Source organism: Salmo salar, chromosome ssa09 (genome assembly GCF_905237065.1).
Source record: "Salmo salar chromosome ssa09, Ssal_v3.1, whole genome shotgun sequence".
NCBI lineage: Eukaryota > Metazoa > Chordata > Actinopteri > Salmoniformes > Salmonidae > Salmo > Salmo salar.
In genome coordinates, this window is record NC_059450.1 from 6,333,276 (window position 1) to 6,352,283 (window position 19,008).

Genomic DNA, 19,008 nt, shown 5'->3' on the forward strand with positions numbered 1-19,008 from the left:
ACTGGGCAGGCGCACTGGAGGCCTGATGCGTGGGGCTGTCACAGGTGGCGCCAGACTGGTGACACGCACTTCAGGGCGAGTACGAGGAGCAGGCACAGGGTGTACTGGGCTGTGGAGGCGCACTGGAGGACTGGAGCGTAGGGCTGGCACAATCCGTCCTGGCTGGATCCTCACTTTAGCCTGAGAAGTGCGGGGCGCTGGCACAGGACGCACTGGGCTGTGAATGTGCACTGGAGACACCGTGCGTATCACCGCAAAACATGGTGCCTGACAGGTCACACGCTCCCTCAAGCGAGGGCGTGGAGGAGACACAGGACGTACCAGACTGGGGAGGCGCACTGAAGGCCAGATGCGTGAAACAGGTGCATATGACACCGGACTGGTGTCACGCTCCTCAGCACGCCCGCTCTGCAGCGCTCTCAATGCTAACCCCTCTCTCCGGAACCTTGCGTCGAGTTCCTCACTCGTCTCCCTGACTGGCTCTGGTTCACCCCTCAGCTCTCCACGGTAAGCACGAGGAGTTGGCTCAGGTCCCAAACCTGACTCCACCAAACTACCCGTGTGCCCCCCCCCCCTCGTAATATCGCCGTTCTGCTCTCGCTGCTTCAATCTCCTCCTTAGGATGGCGATACTCCCCAGGCCTTGTCCAGGGTCCTGCCCCATCCAGGATTTCCTCCCAGGTCCAGTCCTCCACCTCACACTGCTTCATCTTGGTCAAGCAGTTCCGCCCAGCCGTGTACATGTGTGGGTGGGAGATTCTGTCACGGCTGTCTGAAGAATGGGACCAAGGCGCAGCGTGTGTATCGTACCACATTTTATTAAACTGTGAAACTGTGCAAGACATACAAATAAACAAAATAAACAAAACAACAAACCGTGACGAAGAGGTGCAACATACACTTACTCAATACAATCTCCCACAAACCCAGGTGGGAAAAACAACAACTTAAGTATGATCTCCAATTAGAGACAACGATGACCAGCTGCCTCTAATTGGAGATCATCCCCGTTGTATTAGTTAATGTGACGACTGTTGCTCATCGAATGATTAACGGTTTATAATTGCGTGATTAAATGAATTAAGCAATAAATCAAGCAATTATTAACTCATCAACCTGGGGCACCATGGGAACAGTATTTTGATTGAGTTTCTATTTCCCAAATTAACTCAAAGGATATCAGAATATCGATTTTACAACAGTCGCTAAATTAATCAACCTCTTGTCTCATGTCTGAACGTCGCATAATCCGGGAATCTGCACGGACCCGGGTCCCACCAATGAGTTTACCACACCAATCTTAGTTGATTATTTATTTACTAGCAAGCTCCGATGTCAACAACTACAGACCAGTATCCCTTCTTTCTTTTCTCTCCAAAACTCTTGAACGTGCCGTCCTTGGCCAGCTCTCCTGCTATCTCTCTCAGAATGACCTTCTTGATCCTAATCAGTCAGGTTTCAAGACTGGGCATTCAACTGAGACTGCTCTTCTCTGTGTCACGGAGGCTCTCCGCACTGCTAAAGCTAACTCTCTCTCCTCTGCTCTCATCCTTCTAGACCTATCTGCTGCCTTTGATACTGTGAACCATCAGATCCTCCTCTCCACCCTCTCCGAGTTGGGCATCTCCGGCGCGGCCCACGCTTGGATTGCGTCCTACCTGACAGGTCGCTCCTACCAGGTGGCGTGGCGAGAATCTGTCTCCGCACCATGCGCTCTCACCACTGGTGTCCCCCAGGGCTCTGTTCTAGGCCCTCTCCTATTCTCGCTATACACCAAGTCACTTGGCTCTGTCATATCCTCACATGGTCTCTCCTATCATTGCTATGCAGATGACACACAATTAATCTTCTCCTTTCCCCCTTCTGATAACCAGGCGGCGAATCGCATCTCTGCATGTCTGTCAGACATATCAGTGTGGATGACGGATCACCAGCTCAAGCTGAACCTCGGCAAGACGGAGCTGCTCTTCCTCCCGGGGAAGGACTGCCCGTTCCATGATCTCGCCATCACGGTTGACAACTCCCTTGTGTCCTCCTCCCAGAGTGCTAAGAACCTTGGCGTGACCCTGGACAACACCCTGTCGTTCTCCACTAACATCAAGGCGGTGACCCGATCCTGTAGGTTCATGCTCTACAACATTCGCAGAGTACGACCCTGCCTCACACAGGAAGCGGCGCAGGTCCTAATCCAGGCACTTGTCATCTCCCGTCTGGATTACTGCAACTCGCTGTTGGCTGGGCTCCCTGCCTGTGCCATTAAACCCCTACAACTCATCCAGAACGCCGCAGCCCGTCTGGTGTTCAACCTTCCCAAGTTCTCTCACGTCACCCCGCTCCTCCGCTCTCTCCACTGGCTTCCAGTTGAAGCTCGCATCCGTTACAAGACCATGGTGATTGCCTACGGAGCTGTGAAGGGAACGGCACCTCCATACCTTCAGGCTCTGATCAGGCCCTACACCCAAACAAGGGCACTGCGTTCATCCACCACTGGCCTGCTGGCCCCCCTACCTCTGAGGAAGCACAGTTCCCGCTCAGCCCAGTCAAAACTGTTCGCTGCTCTGGCACCCCAATGGTGGAACAAGCTCCCTCACGACGCCAGGACAGCGGAGTCAATCACCACCTTCCGGAGACACCTGAAACCCCACCTCTTTAAGGAATACCTAGGATAGGATAAAGTAATCCTTCTACCCCCCCCTTTTAAAAGATTTAGATGCACTATTGTAAAGTGGTTGTTCCACTGGATATCATAAGGTGAATGCACCATTTTGTAAGTCGCTCTGGATAAGAGCGTCTGCTAAATGACTTAAATGTAAATGTAAGCTAAAATGATGATAAAAATACACATACACAAAACACAGTATAGCTATTGATTAGGACTTAGTATAACGGGCCAACACACTATGGCACGTGTTACCCAAGATGGGGATTTAGAAGAGAGAGAAACCAAGAAAGTACACGAGAGAAATATACATTTGGGTTCATTTGTCAGCCATGCTTATTTAAACCTTGCCCCGAACTGCCGCTCTTATGGGTCAGAATATAATGATGTAATTACGTGTTGCAGGTCTCAGGTGGGAAGCTCCGCGTGGGTCGTTTAGGCTTCTCAATGACGCACTTCTCCGGCGCAACTCTCTGGTTGTCCTCACGATGTCAGTGTCCTTCTTGGCTTAGTGGTCTGATCCCTCGCGGTCTTCTGAGGACAGACAGCTCTGTGGCTCAGAGCTCACAGCTTCGGACTCGAACGGTGTAGATACCACGATTCAATGGAGAGTGGAGGCTGGGTGGTTCGGCTTGAATTCACCCGCTTAGACACAGCTACTCGTCCGTAGCTCGTGTATAAAAATATTTCTTTGTCTTCAACCTTGTTTCGTTTTGGGGTTCGTTGACTTCGTTAGACCTTCGCTGCAGCTTGGGGTCAATTAGTCTGATATGTTAATTCTTCACTCTCCTGTCTTATACCCTCGGGTCAGAAGTGGGCGTAACCCCCTTTAGGGCAGTTCTCTGGGCGGACCAAGTTAAGGGGCAAGGCCTAGATTTGACTAAAATCCTATTTTAGACACTACCTTCACATCTCATCTTTACCAAAACATTCTCTTTGATTTGGATATTTTCCACACAACGTACAATGTATAAACATCAGGCATATACTGGGAAAACTCTTAAAGGTACAATGTTTTCATAATAACGTCATCTCTTAACCTTTAATAACAATTCAAAAGTTACATACATTTTCATATTCCACCTCTCGTCATGACCACCATTGTGGCTGACGGAAACCATTGTTCCAAAGTCCCTTTATTGCATGTTTAATGTTCTGAGGCCAGTTCTCCATAGTGAGAGGACAAAGGAATTTCTCAGTGGCCTACGGTTTATTATGGGCGTGAGGTGTCATAAAACCCCCCACATCTTCAGACCCCTAGATCTCTCCTCCTCTGTTGGGGGTTTGGGAGATAATCTGTAGGGTGGTGGTCTCCTGTACCCTGACCTGATCAGGACAGTCATGACAATAGAAATACAAAAACAAGAACATGACAACATAGAAAATCTAAACTAGACACAACCCCGTCACGCCCTGACCTACTCTACCATAGAAAAGCTTCTATGGTCAGGACGTGACAATTTCACATTATTCATTACAAGATTTATTCATTACATGATTTGTCCCACATACATTTATTTTAGTTTTGAAATATTTAGGACTAACTTATTCCATGCCACCCATTCTGAAACTAACTGCAGCTCTTTGTTAACCTCTATGGGCTAGGTGGGACGCTTGCGTCCCACCTACTCAACAGCCAGTGTAATCCCGTGGCGCGTTATTCAAATTCCTCAAAAATGCAAAAACTTCAATTTTTCAAACATATGACTATTTTACACCATTTTAAAGACAAGACTCTCGTTAACCTGTTAGGGCTTGGGGGCAGTATTGACACGGCTGGATAAAAAACATACCCGATTTAATCTGGTTACCACTCCTACCCAGTAACTAGAATATGCATATACTTATTACATATGGATAGAAAACACCCTAAATTTTCTAAAACTGTTTGAATGGTGTCTGTGAGTATAACAGAACTCAAATGGTAGGTCAAAACCTGAGAGATTCCTTTACAGGAAGTGGCCTGTCTGACCATTTCTTGAACTTCTTTTCCATCTCTATCATTTACTAAGGATCTCTGCTCTAACGTGACACTTCCCACGTCGTCCATAGGCGCTCAGAGCCCGGGAAAAAACAGAATGTCGTCATTCCAGCCCCAGGCTGAAACACATTATCGCCTTTCTCAAGTGGCCGATCAAGGGACACTGGGCTTATGCGCGTGACCCCGACCGCCCCCGCCTTTGGGATTTTTTCCTCTGTTTGCCGAAAAGGAGATTCCCTGTCGGAATATTATCGCTTTTCTACGAGAAAAATTTCGTAAAAATTGATTTTAAACAGCGGTTGACATGCTTCGAAGTACGGTAATGGAATATTTAGAATTTTATTGTCACGAATTGCGCCATGCGCGTGACACTTCTTTACTATTTCGGATAGTGTCTGGAACGCACGAACAAAACGCCGCTATTCGGATATAACGATGGATTCTTTTGGACCAAACCAACATTTGTTATTGAAGTAGCAGTCCTGGGTGTGCATTCTGACGAAGACAACAAAAGGTAATCAAACTTTTATAATAGTAAATATGATTATGGTGAGTGCTAAACTTGCCGGGTGTCTAAATAGGGAGCCCGTGATGCCTGGGCTATGTACTTAGAATATTGCAAAATGTGCTTTCACCAAAAAGCTATTTTAAAATCGGACATATCGAGTGCATAGAGGAGGTCTGTATCTATAATTCTTAAAATAATTGTTATGCTTTTTGTGAACGTTTATCGTGAGTAATTTAGTAAAATGTTAGCGAATTCCCCGGAAGTTTGCGGGGGGTATGCTAGTTCTGAACGTCACATGCTAATGTAAAAAGCTGGTTTTTGATATAAATATGAACTTGATTGAACAAAACATGCATGTATTGTATAACATAATGTCCTAGGGTTGTCATCTGATGAAGATCATCAAAGGTGAGTGCTGCATTTAGCTGTCTTCTGGGTTTTGGTGACATTATATGCTGGCTTGAAAAATGGGTGTCTGATTATTTCTGGCTTGGTACTCTGCTGACATAATCTAATGTTTTGCTTTCGTTGTAAAGCCTTTTTGAAATCGGACAGTGTGGTTAGATTAACGAGAGTCTTGTCTTTAAATGGCTGTAAAATAGTCATATGTTTGAGAAATTGAAGTAATAGGATTTTTAAGGTTTTGAAAATCGCGCCACAGGCTGGCAGTGGCTGTTACGTAGGTGTCCCACCTAGCCCATAGAGGTTAATCTAACCACACTGTCCGATTTCAAAAAGGCTTTCCAACGAAAGCAAAACATTAGATTATGTCAGCAGAGTACCCAGCCAGAAATAATCAGACACCCATTTTTCAAGCTAGCATATGATGTCACATAAACCCAAACCACAGCTAAATGTAGCACTAACCTTTGATGATCTTCATCAGATGACAACCCTAGGACATTGTTATACAATACATGCATGTTTTGTTCAATCAAGTTCATATTTATATCAAAAACCAGCTTTTTACATTAGCATGTGACTAGCATGTGACTAGCATTCCCACCGAACACTCCCGGTGAATTTACTAAATTACTCATGATAAACGTTCACAAAAAGCATAACAATTGTTTTAAGAATTAGAGATACAGAACTCCTCTATGCACTCTATGTCCAATTTTAAAATAACTTTTCGATGAAAGCACATTTTGCAATATTCTCAGTAGATAGCCCGGCATCACAGGGCTAGCTATTTAGACACCCAGCAAGTTTAGCACTCACCAAAGTCAGATTTACTATAAGAAAAATGTTATTACCTTTGCTGTCTTCGTCAGAATGCACTCCCAGGACTTCTACTTCAATAACAAATGTTGGTTTGGTTCAAAATAATCCATTGTTATATCCAAATAGCGGCGTTTTGTTCGTGCGTTCAAGACACTATCCGAAAGGGTAAATAAGGGTGACGAGCATGGCGCAATTCATGACAAAAAAATTCAAAATATTCCATTACCGTACTTCGAAGCATGTCAACCACTGTTTAAAATCAATTTTTATGCCATTTTTCTTTAAAAAAGCGATAATATTCCGACCGGGAATCTGCGTTTAGGTAAACAGACGAAAGAAAATAAAGCATGGGGTCGACTCGGGCACGCGCCTAAGCCCATAGTACTCTGATCGGACACTTGCCAAACGCGATAAAGTGTTTCAGCCAGAGGCTGCCTCGATATCGTTCAGCTTTTTCCCGGGCTCTGGGAGCCGTAGGAAGTGTCACGTTATAGCAAAGATCCTCAGTCTTCAATAAAAAGAGCCAAGATGAAACACAACTTGTCAGACAGGCCACTTCCTGCATGGAATCTTCTCAGGTTTTGGCCTGCCATATGAGTTCTGTTATACTCACAGACACCAATCTGAACAGTTTTAGAAACTTTAGGGTGTTTTCTATCCAAAGCCAATAATTATATGCATATTCTAGTTACTGGGCAGGAGTAGTAACCAGATTAAATCGGGTATGTTTTTTATCCGGCCGTGTCAATACTGCCCCTAGCCTCATAAACATTGATTGACTTGTTTGGATAAGTTTATTGGTAACGTTTGGGATTCATTTTGTATGCATTTTGAAGGAGGGAAACCGAGTGGATTATTGACTGAAGCACGCCAGCTAAACTGAGTTTTTATGGATATAAAAAAGGACTTCATCGAACAAAAGGACCATTTGTAATGTAACTGGGACCTTTTGGAGTGCCAACAGAATAAGATCTTCAAAGGTAAGGCATATATTATATCGCTATTTCTGACTTTCGTGTTGCAACTCCCTGGTTGAAAATGATTTGTTATGCATTTGTGTGCTGGGCGCTGTCCTCAGATAATCGCATGGTTTGCTTTCGCTGTAAAGCCTTTTTGAAATCTGTCACGGCGGCTGGATTAACAACAAGTTAAGCTTTATTTTTATGTATTTGCACTTGTGATTTCATGAAAGTTTAATATTTATAGTACTTTAATTTGAATTTGAAGAAGTTAACCTGTTAGGGCTAGGGGGCAGTATTGACACGGCTGGATAAAAAACAATACTGCATAAAAATGGATTTTAAACAGCGGTTGACATGCTTCGAAGTACGGTAATGGAATATTTAGAAAATTTTTGTCACGAATTGCGCCATGCTCATGACCCTTATTTACACTTCGGATAGTGTCTTGAACGCACGAACAAAACGCCGCTATTTGGATATAACGATGGATTATTTTGGACCAAACCAACATTTGTAATTGAAGTAGCAGTCCTGGGAGTGCATTATGACGAAGAACATCAAAGGTAATCAAACTTTTGTAATAGTAAATCGGAGTTTGGTCAGGGCTAAACTTGGTGGGTGTCTAAATAGCTAGCCGTGATGGCTGGGCTATGTACTCAGAATATTGCAAAATGTGCTTTCACCGAAAAGCTATTTTAAAATCGGACACCTCGATTGCACAAAGGAGTTCTGTATCTATAATTCTTAAAATAATTGTTATGCTTTTTGTGAACGTTTATCGTGAGTAATTTAGTAAATTCACCGGAGGTTTGCGGGGGGTATGCTAGTTCTGAACATCACATGCTAATGTAAAAAGCTGGTTTTTTGATATAAATATGAACTTGATTGAACAAAACATGCATGTATTGTGTAACATAATGTCCTAGGTGTGTCATCTGATGAACATCATCAAAGGTTAGTGCTGCATTTAGCTGTCTTCTGGGTTTTTGTGACATTATATGCTAGCTTGAAAAATGGGTGTCTGATTATTTCTGGCTGGGTACTCTGCTGACATATTCTAATGTTTTTCTTTCGTTGTAAAGCCTTTTTGAAATCGGACAGTGTGGTTAGATTAACGAGAGTCTTGTCTTTAAAATGGTGTAAAATAGTCATATGTTTGAGAAATTGAAGTAATAGGATTTTTAAGGTATTTGAAAATCGCGCCACAGGATTCAACTGGCTGTTACGTAGGTGGGACGAGTTCGTCCCGCCTGCCCTAGAGAGGTTAAGTGTTCCAGTCATTTCAGTCGCTGTAGTAGCTAACGTTTATAATGTTGAGTCATCCGCATTCAAAGACACACTGGCTTCACTCAGCCAGTGGCATATAGTTAGTAAACATCGAAAAAAGTAAAGGGCCTATACAGCTGCCCTGGGGAATACCTGGATTATGTTGGAGACGCTTCCATTAAAGAACACCCTCTGTGTTCTGTTTGTTAGACAGGTAATTCTTTATCCACAATATAGCAGGGTGTGTAAAGCCATAAAGCAATCGTTTTTCCAGCAGCAGACTATGATCGATAATGTCAAAAGCCGCAATAAAACAGAAACAAAACAGCCCCCACAATCTTTTTATTTTCAATTTCTCTCAGACAATCAGTCATTTTTGTAAGTGCTGTGCTTGTTGAATTTCCTTCCCTATAAGTGTGCTGAAAGTCTGCTGTCAATTTGTTTACTTTAAAATAGCATTGTATCTGGTCAAACACAATTTATTCCAAACGTTTACTAAGAATAGAGTAGAGAGAGTAGACTATTACTTTATTTATCCAAACTTGGGAAATTGTTATCACAGGATGCATCATCAATGACATAAAATGACAGAACACCCAACAATGACCAACATGTTAAGACAAAGGCACGTGCACCAACCATAGTATCCCTAAAAGAATAGTCTGATTGAAGTGCTGTTTTCTATCCTTCTCTGGGGAAAACAGGCAAAAAACATTTTCCAATAGGAAGTCCTCATCAAGCAGTTTATCAATTACGCTCATTAAAATGCCTTATGGCTGTGAGTAAAAATGACCCTCTAAACCTCTCTGTTGAACATCTAGGCAAGATGAACCTGTTACTGAAGCTGCTCCTGTGTTGCATTAGAGTGCTGTACAGTAGTGGGTGTGTGTCATTGTCTATGATCATGTGTATTTGTACTTGCAGCCTTTTTAAGAACATATCCTGCAATGATTCCAGGCTGCAGCCAAGTGTATCACTGGCTTTGTTAAGCTTGTTTAAGTCTGCGTAAGTTAAATTCCCTTTCCAGCCCACAGTGTCCAATCCTGGTACGAGTGTAAAGGTTCATGAATGATGTCTTCCCCACATTGACCGTATATGTACACTACCATTCAAAAGTTTGGGATCACTTCAAAATGTCCTTGTTTTTTAAAGGAAAGCACATTTTGTGTCCATTAAAATAACATCAAATTGATCAGAAATACTGTGTAGACACTGTTAATTTTGTAAATGACTATTGTAGCTAGAAACAACAGATTTTTTTATGGAATATCTACATAGGCGTACAGAGGCCCATTATCAGCAACCATCACTCCTGTGTTCCAATGGCACGTTGTGTTAGCTAATCCAAGTTTATCATTTTAAAAGGCTAATTGATCATTAGAAAACCCTTTTGCAATTATTTTAGCACTGCTGAAAACTGTTGTTCTGATTAAAGAAGCAATAAAACTGGCCTTCTTAGACTAGTTGAGTATCTGGAGCATCAGCATTTGTGGGTTTGATTACAGACTCAAAATGGCCAGAAACAAAGAACATTCTTCTGAAACTCGTCAGTCTATTCTTGTTCTGAGAAATGAAGGCTATTCCATGGGAGAAACTGCCAAGATACTGAAGATCACGTACAACACTGCCTTCGCAGCATTGTCCCTTCACAGAACAGCGCAAACTGGCTCTAACCAGAATAGAAAGAGGAGTGAGAGGCCTCGATGCACAACTGAGCAAGAGGACAAGTACATTAGTGTCTAGTTTGAGAAACAAACGCCTCACAAGTCCTCAAGCTTTATTAAATAGTACCCGCAAAACACCAGTCTCAACGTCAACAGTGAAGAGGCAACTTCGGGATGCTGGCCTTCTAGGCAGAGTTGCAAAGAAAAAGCCATATCTCAGACTGGCCTATAAAAATAAAAGATTAAGATGGGCAAAAAACACAGACACTGGACAGAGGAAGATTGGAAAAAAGTGTTATGGACAGACGAATCTAAGTTTGATGTGTTCGGATCACAAAGAAGAACATTTTTGAGACGCAGAAAAAAATCAAAGATGCCGAAGGAGTGCTTGATGCCATCTGTCAAGCATAGTGGAGGCAATGTGATGGTCTGGGGGTGCTTTGGTGGTGGTAAAGTGGGAGATTTGTACAGGGTAATAGCCTTCCTTCTTTAAGATCCCTATCACTCCATTTTGCAGTGCTTAATTGTAACCAATTTCCTCGTACAACAGGACAATGACCCAAAGCACAGCTCCAAACTATGCCAGAACTATTTAGGGAAGAAGCAGTCAGTTGGTATTCTCTTTTTAATGGAGTGGCCAGGACACTCTCCGGCTCTCAACCCTATTGAGCTGTTGTGGGAGCAGCTTGACCGTATGGTACGTAAGAAGTGCCCATCAAGCCAATCCAACTTGTGGGAGGTGCTTCAGGAAGCATTGGGTGAAATCTCTTCATATTACCTCAACAAATTAACAACTAGAATACCAAAGGTCTGCAAAGCTGTAATTGCTGCAATGGAGGATTCTTTGACGAAAGCAAAGTTTGAAGGATACAATTATACCATTGTCAACGTCTTGACTATATTTCCTATTAATTTTGCAACTCATTTCATGTATGTTTTCTTGGAAAACAAGGACATTTCTAAGTGACTCCAAACTTTAAAACGGTAGTGTACATACCCCAACCAGAAACCACGGACTACAGAAAAAATCTACACTAAGCTAAAGGCTAGAGTTGCCGCTTTCAAGGACTGGGACTCTAATCCGGACACTTATAATAAATCCCTCCCTTAAGCCTCCTTAAGCCTGGGAGTCAAAATGCCTTTTGGTGATTATCCAATGAGTTTTGTTAAGGTATATGTAATTTACCTATGTTTGTCATACTCTTCTATAGTAACATGTGCAAGTTATGTGTTTGCCTTGACTTCTACATCAGACCCCATTGAATCCTTCGTTTTTATTTATGTTTCACAAAAAAATGTAAACCATGAGATGAATATGAAACCTCTCATATACATATGGGTTTATCCTATGGCTTCCCTCTCAATATTCACATAGCTTTGTCATAACCACAACTTTTTCACAAAAATAATTGTTTGCCAGTATGCTCAGCACAAACTCCCTTAGTTTGCAGTGGAGCATGTCCATTCTCTGCAGAGATTACTGGTAATAAAATGGCTGTTCTCCAATTGCTGTGAAGTGTGCTCTCTGCCTACTGGGTGTACGGTAAGATTTTTGTACTGACCCCATATAATGTATATTTTCATGTGCATATTTATATATTAGCACGTCAGTGAAACTGGAGTACATGATTGTCAGGCATAAAGCCTTTAGTCAGTTATGGTTTAAACCAGCAAACGTTTATAGACATCTAATTAACTCAACTGCATGACTGCATCAAAGCCACAATCCTTATGGGCATATACCCTCAGATAATAAAGACTGGAAAATGCATCCCATGACATTTTGACATGCAAATAAGATTGTATTTATTGTAGTTCTCTCGAAGAATGACCTTCCAATTAATGTTAAAAACCATGATTTTAAGCTATATATAAGTTGTTCAGAAATTAACCAATGACAACTAAAACAAAAAATGGTTATGTAATAAATGATAAGGTAAGCCAATTGATAAGCAAAACAGTAATCTCAGTAAGAAACAATTTACAAATCATGGGATACATTTAATCACTGAAATTACTGTGTCAATAATAACCATCATTCTGAACTATTCAATGGTTAACACTGTCTATATGTTTGTTTGATAGGATCTGTCTTATATGGATCACCACTGGCATGAGCAGTGCTTCAAGTGTGCCAAATGCAGCTGCTCTCTCATGGAAAAGCCCTTTGCAGCTAAGGATGAAAGGGCACAGAGTGTTACTCCCATGAGTACTCCTACAAGTGCTCCAACTGCAAGAAAACCATCATGCCCGGTACTGTTGGACAACAATGATGATGATATTTATTATGATAAAATATGTATTTTTGTTGAAAAAAAGGTGTAAAAGAGAACCATACTGGGTACTTTGGTTTGTCCCCATAGGGGAACCCTTTTTGGTGCTGTGTAGAACCCTCTACGTAGGGTTCTTCAAATAACCACCTGTATATGGTTCTATCTCTATGAAAGGTGCTACCAAGAACCATTTTATAATCTAAAGGTTCTTACTAGAACCATGTATGAAGGGTTCATCCAAGAACCCTTTATGAACGGTTCAAACAGCCTTATTTTGACAATACACTACATACACTACCGGTCAAAAGTTTAAGAACACCTCATTCAAGGGTTTTTCTTAATGTTTACTATTTTGAACATTGTGGAATAATAGTGAAGACATCAAAACTATGAAATAACACATATAGAATCATATAGTAATGAAAAAGTGTTGCAGCACTCTGATGCAGCACTCTATCACTCTCCTTCTTGGTCAAATAACTCTTATACAGCCTGGAGGTGTGTTGGGTCATTGTCCTGTTGAAAAACAAATGATACAGCGCCTTGCAAAAGTGTTCATCCCCTTTGGTGTTTTTCCTATTTTGTTGCATTAAAACCTGTAATGTAAATGGATATTTTGGGGGATTTCATGTAATGGACATACACAAAATAGTCCAAATTGGTGAAGTGAAAAATTCAAAAAAATGTCAAATGGAAAAGTGGTGCGTGCGTATGTATTCACCCCTTTTGATATGAAGCCCCTAAATAAGATCTGGTGCAACCAATTACCTTCAGAAGTCACATAATTAGTTAAATAAAGTCCACCTGTGTGCAAACTAAGTGTCACATGATCTGTCACATGATCTCAGTATATATACACCTGTTCTGAAAGGCCTCAGAGTCTGCTACACTACCAAGCAAGCGGCACCATGAAGACCAAGGAGCTCTCCAAACAGGTCAGGGACAGATCAGATTTGGGTTATAAAAAAGTATCCGTAACTTTGAACATCCCACGGCGCACCATTAAATCCATTATTAAAAAATGGAAAGAACATGGCACCACAACAAACCTGCCAAGAGAGGGCAGCCCACCAAAACTCACGGACCAGGCAAGGAGGGCATTAATCAGAGAGGCAACAAAGAGACCAAAGATAACCCTGAATGAGCAGCAAAGCTCCACAGCGGAGATTGGAGTATCTGTCCGTAGGACCACTTTAAGCCGTACACTCCACAGAGCTGGGCTTTACGGAGGAGTGGCCAGAAAAAAAGCCATTGCTTAAAGAAAAAAATAAGAAAAAATGTTTGGTGTTCGCCAAAAGGAATGTGGGAGACTTCCCAAACATATGGAAGAAGGTACTCTGCTCAGATGAGAATAAAATTGAGCTTTCTGGCCATCAAGGAAACGCTATGTCTTGCGCAAAACCCAACACCTCTCATCACCTGGAGAACACCATCCCCACACTGATGCATGGTGGTGGCATTATCATGCTTCATGCTAAATACAGGGAGATTCTTGAGGGAAACCTGTTTCAGTCTTCCAGAGATTTGAGACTGGGATGGAGGTTCACCTTCCAGCAGGACAGTGACCCTAAGCATACTGCTAAAGCAACACAAGTGGTTTATGGGGAAACATTTAAATGTCTTGGAAAGGCCTAGTCAAAGCCCAGACCTTATTCCAATTGAGAATCTGTGGGATCACTTAAAGATTGCTGTACACCAGCGGAACCATCCAACTTGAAGGAGCTGGAGCAGGCTATATGTGCCAAGCTTACAGAGACATACCCCAATGGACTTGCAGCTGTATTTGCTGCAAAAGGTGGCTCTACAAAGTATTGACTTTGGGGTGGGGGTGAATAGCTATGCACGCTCAAGTTTTCTGTTTTTTTGTCTTATTTCTTGTTTGTTTCACAATAAAAAATGTTTTGCATCTTCAAATGGGGTATGCATGTTGTGTAAATAAAGTGATACAAACCCCCCAAAAATCAATTTTAATTCCAGTTAGTCAGGCAACAAAATAGGAAAAATGCCAATGGGGTGAATACTTTCACAAGCCACTGTAGTCCCACTAAGCCCAAACCAGATGGAATGGTGTATCGCTGCAGAAGGCTGTGGTAGCCATGCTGGTTAAGTGTGCCTTGAATTCTAAATAAATCACAGACAGTGTCACAAGCAAAGCACCTACACAGCATAACACCTCCTCTATGCTTTACGGTGGGAAACTTATATGTGGAGATCATCCGTTCACCCACATCGCGTCTCACCAAGACACGGCGGTTGGAACCAAAAATCTCCAATTTGGACTCCTGACCAAAGGACAATTTCCACCGGTCTAATGTCCATTGCTTGGGTTTCTTGGCCCAAGCAAGTCTCTTCTTCTTATTGGTGTCCTTTAGTAGTGGTTTCTTTACAGCAATTCGACCATGAAGGCCTGATTCACAAGTCTCCTCTGAACCGTTGATGTTGAGATGTCTGTTACTTGAACTCTGTGAAGCATTAATTTGGGCTGCAATTTCTGAGGCTGGTAACTCTAATGAACTTATCCTCTGCAGCAGAGGTAACTCTGGGTCTTCCATTCCTGTGACGGTTCTCATGAGAGCCCATTTCATCATAGCGCTTGATGGTTTTTGCGACTGCACTTGAAGAAACTTTAAGTTCTTGAAATGTTCTGTATTGACTGACCGTCATGTCTTAAAGTAATGATGGACTGTCGTTTCTCTTTGCTTATTTGAGCTGTTCTTGCCATAATATGGACTTGGTCTTTTACCAAATAGGGCTATCATCTGTATCACCCCCCCCCCCCCAGTTGTGTGTAGGGGTGGTCTATCTTCTGTAGACCACCCCTACCTTGTCACAACACAACTGATTGGCTCAAATGCATTAAGAAGGAAAGAAATTCCACAAATTAACTTTTAACAAGGCACACCTGTTAATTGAAATGCATTCCAGGTGACTACCTCATGAAGCTGGTTGAGAGAATGCCAAGAGTGTGCAAAGCTCTCATCAAGGCAAAGGGTGGCTATTTGAATAATCTCAAATATAAAATATATTTTGATTTGTTTCACACATTTTTTGTGTTACTACATGATTCCATGTGTGTTATTTCATAGTTTTGATGTCTTCACTATTATTCTACAATGTAGAAAATAGTGAAAATAAAGAAACCCATGAATGAGTAGGTGTTCTAAAACTTTTGACCCGTAGTGTATATCATAGGGCCTAGTTATACCCTAACATGGGAGTGTTGAGAATCTCCTGGTTTACAGGCCACATCAGGCCAGCAAGTCACATTATACTAGCTTGCAAAGTGGTGTGTAATTCCTATTGGAATCCAGCCAGAGTTAGGATTTCCAACAAGTGGAATTGTTACTCACCCGAAACCTGGATTCAGAATGACTGCCAGGGTAGGCAAGATTGAATACTCAATCATCTAAACTGGGTGCAATTAATCCAATTACTAATAGATTGGGTTTAGAAAACGGTATGTTATTTATCTTTGTGTAGCATAAAATTAATCAACCAATTAATGTATACGCAAAAACACAGATGTTACAGTAAAACAAACAATTCTGAAAATCTCCCTGCAATAGAGCATGCTGGGAAATATTATATATGGTTCTATGTAGAACCCTTCTTGACTTCCAAAGAACCCTTCTTGCCTTCCAAATAACCTTTCTTGCCTTCCAAAGAATCATCAAAGAACCCTTTCTTCCAAAAACTGTTCTTAGGATGGTAAAGGTTCTAGGTAGAACCCTTTGCCTTACAGAGAACCCTTGTCTTCCAAAAAGGGTTATTCTGATCAAAACTGTTCTTGGTTGAATCCTATCCCTCCGCAAATAACATTTTTGTAACCCTTTTTTCTAAGAGTGTAAGTTCCCGCAAAACAGAGTACAAGGGGAACAGCTGGCATGAGACCTGCTTCCTGTGCCACCTTTGCCAGCAGCCACTAGGATCCAAGTCCTTCAATCCAAAGACAATGGCTACTTCAGCATGCCCTGCTTTGAGAAGCAATTTGTCTATCAGTGCTGTGCCTGTAAAAAAGTATGAATCCTATACTTAAAATAATGCTTGGTTAAAAATAAACTAATCTGGGTAAGTATTGGACAGAACCAGTGGTGAAAAAAGAACCCAATTGTAATATTTCAGTAAAAGAAAAGATGCCTTTTAATAGAAAATTACTCAAGTAAAAGAGAAAGTCACCCAGTGAAATGCTACTTGAGTAAAAGTCAAAGTATTTGGTTTTAAATATACTTAAGTATCAAAAGGAAATGTAATTGCTAAAATATACTTAAGTATAAAAAGTTAAAGTATAAATCATTTCAAATTCCTTATATTAAATAAACCGGCACCAATTTCTTGTTTTTTAATTTGCCGATAGCCAGGGGCACACTCCAACACTCAGACATAATTTAAAAACAAAGTATGTCTCATGGTTTGGACTTTGTTAAATAACAAGGGTTCTGATAAGTTTTTATTTACACTGTGACATAATATTATAGGATCTGGATACCCTACATACTGTATAAGCAGCACGCTAGAAAAATGTGTCATTGTATGTTTCTTATACGCTGAGTTATAAAAAACATTAGGAACACCTTCCTAATATTGAGTTGCACCCCTTTTTATATATTTTGTCTTGCCCATTCACCCTCTGAATGGCACACATACACAATCCATGTCTCAATTATCTCAAGGCATAAAAATCCTTCTTGAACCGGTCTCCTCCACTTCATCTACACTGATTGAAGTGGATTTAACAGGTGACATCAATAAGGGATCATAGCTTTCACCTGGTCAGTCGATGTAATGGAAAGAACATGTGTTTTGTACATTCTGTGTGTGTGTGTGTGTGTGTGTGTGTGTGTGTGTGTGTGTGTGTGTGTGTGTGTGTGTGTGTGTGTGTGTGTGTGTGTGTGTGTGTGTGTGTGTGTGTGTGTGTGTGTGTGTGTGTGTGTGTGTGTGTGTGTGTGTCTCTCCTTAAGGCAGGGGATTCCAAACCTTTTTGTCCCGTGACCCCATTTTGATCATAACATTTTTTGCGAAAGAAGTGATGTAATCAACGGCCACTGTTCACTTTTTTTAATTGGGGCTATGACAGTCTATTACAAATCGTTCTGGCAGTACTTTTGACAGTATTTCAATCTGAAGGAAGTATGGTTTGAAGTGACTGAAATGCATCAGAAAGGTATTGGGAAGTTCAGAAGATCACCATGCAATAAGTTTGTATGATTTTCTGTGTAGAAAAGATCATCATCATTGATGTTCTTTTTTCCCCCCAGTCTGATTTAGTGACTGGTCTTGTCCGCTCTGTTCTAATGAGTTCTTGCATGATGTTCCTGAGGCTTATCTTTCAGTGATGGGGTCATAATATTTTCTAGCTTAAATTGTTCAAAAGATAAAGCTACATTTGTAGGAGTAAAACAGAAACCGCTCTGTTTATTACAACCGCTCCTGACATAACCCCGGTTCTATGAACAAAGCGCAATAGTTTTTTCTGAGTACCTCTCGCGACCCCACATGAGGTCGCAACTCCTAGTTTGAGAAATACTGCCTTAAGGCCATTACGACTGGTGTGACTTACAATAACAAATCTTTCAGGACAGCGTCTCACCTCCAGAGAGAAATACCCCTAATGTCTGAACTGCTTTAGCAACCTCTATGCCAAGAAGTGTGGGGGTTGTACCAAACCCATCACCGGTGAGTCACCCTACGAATATTGTCATTCATTTTCTCACCCTTCAGGCTAAGATTTTCTATGAATATTCTCTATTTATGCCATGCAATCACATGTTGTCTCTTGGTGTTTGTGTTTGTAACATTATATGTGTGTACTTGTAAGTGTGTGTGTGTCTATGCGTGCATTATTCTGCATAGTGTGCTGTGCTGATACAGTAGGTGGGTTTATGTGTGCATATCTGTGTCTGAATCTGTGTGTCCTTTTGTGGCAGGTCTGGCAGGAACCAAGTACATCTCCTTTGAGGAACACCTGTGGCACAGCGAGTCTTTCACCTGCATGCAGTGTTCCGTGTCTCTAGTGGGCCATGGCTTCCTCACCCAGCACGACAACATCCTGTGCACCGACTGCAGCAGAGAGAAGTGACCTTGTAACAATCCAGCAAATGGTCAAACCACACTCGAAACATTACTATTACAACATATTTTGAAACACCACAACAAATCCCTACCCAGCAAGAAGTGACAGAAGATGGTCACGATATTTTACCTTTTATTGTTGTATTGTTGTTGTTTCATTGCTAGTGTGATGATTGTGAGGACAGGAGCCTTTGATGTCCACCTGTAGCTTCCCTTTTCAAGAGAAGTAATAGAATTGTTTGCCAAGTTAAATCTGTAATTTACAGAATAATTTAACTTGTCATAATCTACATGACAAAGGGGTATAGTTGACCCCAATAATTTTGTCTGCACATTAGTCTGTCCTGTTTGCATGTTATGTGTTCATCATTATTCACATCAATATAATAGTTGTTTTGTAGTA

The 19,008-nt window shown here is 41.6% G+C and overlaps 1 pseudogene; it reads left to right on the plus strand.

Annotated features, from left to right (window-relative positions):
- The first annotated feature begins 260 nt into the window (after positions 1-260).
- Positions 261-18,743, plus strand: LOC106610578 (four and a half LIM domains protein 2-like; annotated as a pseudogene).
- Positions 18,744-19,008: the final 265 nt, after the last annotated feature.